The following is a 6,284-nucleotide window of genomic DNA, read 5'->3' on the forward strand; positions in this document are numbered from 1 at the left end:
CACGAGGAGGCAGAGAATAGAAGTTACAGCATCCCACAGCTCGCACATGTTGGCAGTGATGGTCAACATCTTGCTAGGAGAACAGACCGATATCCAACAGCCTGGGAAACACACACATAAACACAAACAGCTAGGCATCTGTAGACTAACTAAGCTTCATGCCAGCTTGTCCTCCAGAGACCAGCTAGAGATAGCTGTAACACAAGTAAATATGCTCCTGCATTATAGCTTTATTCAGTGTGCACTGTTAGATGGCTTTCCCTTCTTTATTTTGGGAGAAAACTATGCAAATACGTGGACCGTGGAGCCTAGTGGGAAAGCATGGCAAACGAACAATGGCTAGTGACTGGGATCATCCGACCAGTGGTCGTCTGCACCGTTCATTTTATTGGAACAGCTATACTTAAATTCGAATATGTTCCCTAATGAAGCCCTATAACTACCAATGGACCATTTTACTCATCCTGACTGCAGTGCGAGGGAGGGGATCAACAGCGACTCCCTTCAAATTCCACTCGTAACATACAGTCATTGGTTTTATTGCGGTATATACAGTGGGGGACATTGTTGAAGTCCGCCCACCAAAGTATTACAGGACTTTCCAAAAAAAGCTCCTTTTGGGAGTTTAGCAACAGCTCGACAGAGAGAGATGTATGAAGTGGTAGTTGTACGATAGCTGTTTGTCAGTATTAACCACACTAATGCTAAAGCAAGGTGTCTAAGCAGCTGTGCAATGCTTGAAGGCTGCAGTTATCATGATAAATCAACTGCCTGTTTTACAATCAGCAGTCAAAGCTGGTAAAGCAAATCACTCAGTTAGGCTCATCAGAAAATCTTATCATCCCATTTGTTGTGGTTTTTATCCTAAATTAGTCAAGGGATTCAGGGATTAGATAAGAATGGGGATTATACCAATTTGGGGATGCAGGTGTGCGTGTGTGCATGAAAGCGAGATGATTGTGTGTATGTTAGCATTTTATGTCTTTGTATATATGTTTATGCGTGTGCGCGTGTTTGAGTGTGTGTGTGTGATTGATCCATATCCACACAGCTCTCTCCATCACAGATGGTGCAAATATGGATGCCAGCGTGATGATTCTTCCAACCCCAGTGGGGGCCAGAATGATTGTCTGAGATCTTGGAAGAGCTGGAAAACAGAATGAGGCACAAATTAGACTTGTTAACGAAGGACAATGAGTCTGACATGCAGCTGTCTAATCTCATATCTTTGAAGCATGCAGGGAACATTCAGAGGAGAGCTGCCTCTCAGATAGAGGCCAAGAACATGTTCAGTCTGTAGCAAAAGCCACTTGCAGAGCCATATTCGGTCTGAAGATCTGGCGTGACATGTTGGATATTACACATTAGGGAAAAGCACTTTATTCATTCACTCATTTCCCCGTGTTCAGACCATAAATCAGCCACTGTGTTACTGCTACCGGTCTCAAAGGTTTCACTTAGGTTTGTCATGACTGTGGTTGGAAGCACATTCAGATCCTCCTAAGAAATCAGCGTTGATCCCTTGGAAATGTCATTGGATGAAGAGATGCCATATTTATTGCTGTTACCAAGCAAGAACAACATGTGAGGTTACAGTGCTAAATCACAATGTCTATGCTAGTAAAGAGCATCTAAGAACACAGTTTTTGTGTGTTTTATCTGCGCCTTTGACACACTGGCATGTAGTTCCTGCTGCTGGATGACTTGGCGAATCTATGATAGCTGCCTGCCAAGAATTGGCCACTATCACTTAGCATTCATTGCTAGGTTATAAACTCTGAGAGATGCAACCCTATCTCATACCAAACCAAAACCAACAACAGGCAGTAATTTTCCATAAGTCTCTTTTTGGCTCTTGTTCTTTTCCTGTTGGATTTTCACGCTTTATATCACCCTTCAAAATGGTTTTAGCCTCATATGAAGTCATATGGCCGGTCAGTTAGTAATTTATTACGCGTATTAATGTGGAAATAATATATTGTATTTATCGAGAAACCAAAATGATCGCTGTTGATATTCTACGCTGGACGTAACATTTATCATATACATCATATTAAAGCTATCTCATAAAGTTAGCAAATCCAGAATTGCAGTGTGGGATTTTGGATATCACCACACACTTCATGGCCTCATGTTTACTTTCTTTGGCATCAGTGGAAGCTGAACTTTGCTCCTACCGTCGTCTCCAGAGTTTTTGAGTGTTCACAGACCAATCACAGGATGCGTGGATGTTAGATGTTAAAATTTCAGCACAGTGCTCGTAGCCAAAAGCACTTAATGTTATTTCTTCCCCTCTGTCAGGGATTATAAGGAGACAAGTTTAAGAGTTATAATGTTCTCTTGCATGACCTTACAAGAACAAGCTGTATGATTTTAATGTGGATGTTCATATGAGTTAAATTATTATTCCTCTTCCTCACAGGGAGATTCCTCTTCCTCTGCCACTTCATGGCTGTTGTGGTTGAGGCCAGTGGTTAGACGGGCCTTGTCAACAACTGCAGGGCTTTAATGTCTCCTCATCTTAAAAACGGAGCAAAAATCTTTATGAAGTATAAATTATCTGAACTATAATAATGAATGAGGGGCATAATCAGATGCTACAAATTGCCTTTCATTGTGTTCTCCCCTTTGGATCATTACCTGCAGTCCCACATGACGCTGCATCAGGAAACTTCACGTAACTGTTAGAATACCATTCCAAGCACATTTTAGGGCTCATTTGCGCAGCATGTGAGGAATGTGGAGCTAAGAGCAAGTCTGGTGATTAACGCCTGGCTCCATTTTATTCTTCATGAAAATGGATTACTTCAAAAATAATCCCATTTATGGGATCATAAATATTTTAACTCTGAATTCATTCGTTTATGAGTGTTTGAATGTTTGTGGCAGACAAATGTTGTTATTTCACATCTGGAATTACTTCACATGTAGCCATGCGTGCACATACACACACACACACACACACACACACACACACACACACACACACACACACACACACACATCATGTTGATATTGCTGAAACAATAGCCATTGTTTTAGCATGAGAATAGGAAACTAGGACATGTCTTTTAAAATAATTTGCACATGAAAGTTGCAACAGTGGGTTGGGTATCAGATTTGACCCCACTGTCCCCAGTCACATTTAATTACCAGTATGACTCAGCAAACTGGAAAGCCAGCCAGTCAGCTGCAATGACTGGTCCAACCCGGAGCCACAGCAGAACAGAGCCGACTTAGAGACCAAAGCTTTGACATTTTGAGAGATAGCAGCAGCACGGCAGTCTGGGGTTTGCACCAACTGTCTTTCTTGGCCTCGGGTAGTGGAGCCCGTAATATTCAGCACATTTCCTACACGACTAATATGTTCTGGACATTGTCTGAGCCAGTAAAAATACACTCATTTCCAGACCTTGAAGCTGGTTTGCATCCAAGTCTCCTTGACAATTTATGGAAAAATCTGAGTGCAGGAAGGAAGGGGAAAGGGAATATTCATTTCTTGCATAGTGCGATGTTATTTGACTGCCGCAAAAAAAAACTGTAGCATATAGCATTAAGTATAATAAATCATAGATAAATTAGAAAGGAGGGTCCACTTTTATTTATGTTCTTCTTACAGTGTATGCACAAAATGTGATGAGTGAAAATAAGGAACAATTGACAAAAGAAAACGACATTAAACAATGTGATGTTAGAACTGTACCTGAGGGCTGAATACAGATGGCATAAAGGGTCCAAACTGCACAGAATGTTCTCTACAGGCGTGGCTGTCTAGTGTCTGACTGCAGACCAAGTCATATACACAGATGTTCACATGCACATTCATACACACATAAAAATCTATATATTGGAGATACAATTTCAATGGTTCTTATTGAAAGATGTTTGCTATTACTAATCTAGTAGATTGAACCAATGTAAACTCGTCTCAGTCTCTTTCCCAGTTTGCAGCCAAACTTGGCTCCGGTTCAAACTGCTGTGGTTTTTACTTGTGGGACATTTTGGACATAATATTGGACAGTTTGAGTTGTACCAACATTCTCTGTATATTTCTCCAAATCTATTGGTCATCAGAAAACACTTAGGCTGAATCTGTTCAGTTGTTTTTGGACACACTCGGTTATCCCACATGAAAGGGGAAAGGTTTCAATGATCAATATCTCCACGTCGGCCTGTCAGCATGCGATAATCAATTTTGTCTGCTGAAATATCAGTTTATGGATTCAAAGACATTCATTGGTGGTGTTCCTGTTACGCACATTATGATGTTTTGACATTAGAGCACTGTTAAATGAAACCAATCTCTTGCCTGCCTCAGGTCAAGATGGATGTGTTGAGAGCCACAACCCAGACCAGATTCCCCTTGGTGGTCGAGCCATTAGCCCATTCTGGGCTCCCCTCTTCCTGCCTTTTCCTTTCCCTCCCAGGGACCATTCCACCGCGAGCCCCTGGAAATCCCCCTGTCTGTTGAAAGGCATCCTTCACTGGCACTCAGCAGCCATTTCAGACATGTGATTTGGGCCCAGAATGAATACAATAAGCATCTCAATCTTTCAGTTGCTTCGGCATGACTACTGACTGATTTAGGTGAAGGAAATACTTTGACAGGGAAAATGTTTATACTCTGACGACTCAAGACGTTTAAGCGTGGATTAGGGACAATATTTCAGAGTTTGAGCAGTCAAACTGAACAGGATCATGTTTGCTTATCTTGACAAACTGGACTAGGGTTAAGCGGCATGTTTTCTATCCAAATAACTGTTTAGCCTCTGAACAACTATATTGTTTTAAGGACAATGAACAATGCACTGTAATGCTGCAATGAAGAAAATGGTACAACAGCCAATTACGGACCCATTACAGTCAGAAATTTGCTGCCAAATAATTGGCAATGAGTGTTTTGCACATTTTTACTATATAATAAACCAAACTAATGGTGGTGCAGAGTACATTTCAAATAATTAGGACAGCTTTGAAGTTCGTTTACTTGATTCTAAAGTGAAACTGGCTTAAAGTCTTAAAATATGACTATATTATATAATGTTATTTAAAATCCAGCCTCCCTCTTTATTTACTAGATTCAGTGTTATATGGCTGTCTCCAGACTAAGGTTTACGATTTTAGCTGTTGTACTCCAGAGGTATGTTTTGTCTCAGCATCTATCCCCATTTCACTTTTTAACACTCCTTGTCAGAAAGGGGATATGTCATTTCCCTCTGTAAATCTGAGGGGAACGTTAGCGTCCCCTGGAAACACATATTTTACCTTTACAGACCTGATGAAGGTTATAGCCTCTCAGTCATCGTAATATCGTACTCTGACATTCAAGCACACAAGAATGCAATTTCACATGCACAAGCTCTCTCACGGAGGCGCACACTTACACGTTTACTTTAAACATACTCACAGCCTTCTGCTTGGCAAGAGTGATATCATGTGACAGTGCTACAGGCTTTAGATGGCGCCCCATAGTGAAACTGTGAAATGTTATTATTTAGTTCCTTGCCAGTGGTCTGTGACGCTATGAAGGACGGCAGGGCATTCAGAGGAGGGGCCTTGGGTTAAACACATGGTGATAAACACTGAAAAGATCCAGCTATACACACACACATACAGTCCAACTCATTTCACCTGGTTCACTGTATTTCAACTATGAACCAGATTTAAAGGTTTTTATTCCTCCGCTTAAAACTGCGTTCAATTGCATTACACACTCAGTCAGGTCTGATATACATTCAATGAGTTTCTTTGTAGTTGCAAAATAAATGAAATGATCAAGTTTTGTTTTTTTCCAACTCACTTTCCCATTATCATTTTACCAGTGACCTCTGTGGTAATTGCTCGAATAATTTCCCATTAGCCACAAGTGTTTGCTTGAGTTCAATGGCCTTGACTAACTGTATCTCAAGGTGGAATTTCAGTTTGAGGACAGACTTTGGATGGATAATGTCTGTGGGAGAGCACACTGACACAATTACTTAAACCATTAAGGTTGGTATAGGCTTACACTAGACTAGTGATTAAATTAATGCTTAGAAGAGGAGGGGCGGATGGCCTAACAGCCAATTACACCAATCCTGAACCGCTGGACCGCATTATCTAATGAGCACTTACTCACACAACAAAGGAGGAGGTGAGAGGAAGGCGCGTACTGTGTAAAAAACTTTAACCCCCCGCTGTTACAATTTGTGAGAAAATAAGAGATTTTGTACAACTTTGAATGTTTTTCACATCCTGGCTATCACTCACAAGCATGATTGCTTCCTGTGGTGTATGAAGCAACT

The sequence above is a fragment of the Cottoperca gobio genome, chromosome 9, assembly GCF_900634415.1.
Source record: "Cottoperca gobio chromosome 9, fCotGob3.1, whole genome shotgun sequence".
Taxonomy (NCBI): domain Eukaryota; kingdom Metazoa; phylum Chordata; class Actinopteri; order Perciformes; family Bovichtidae; genus Cottoperca; species Cottoperca gobio.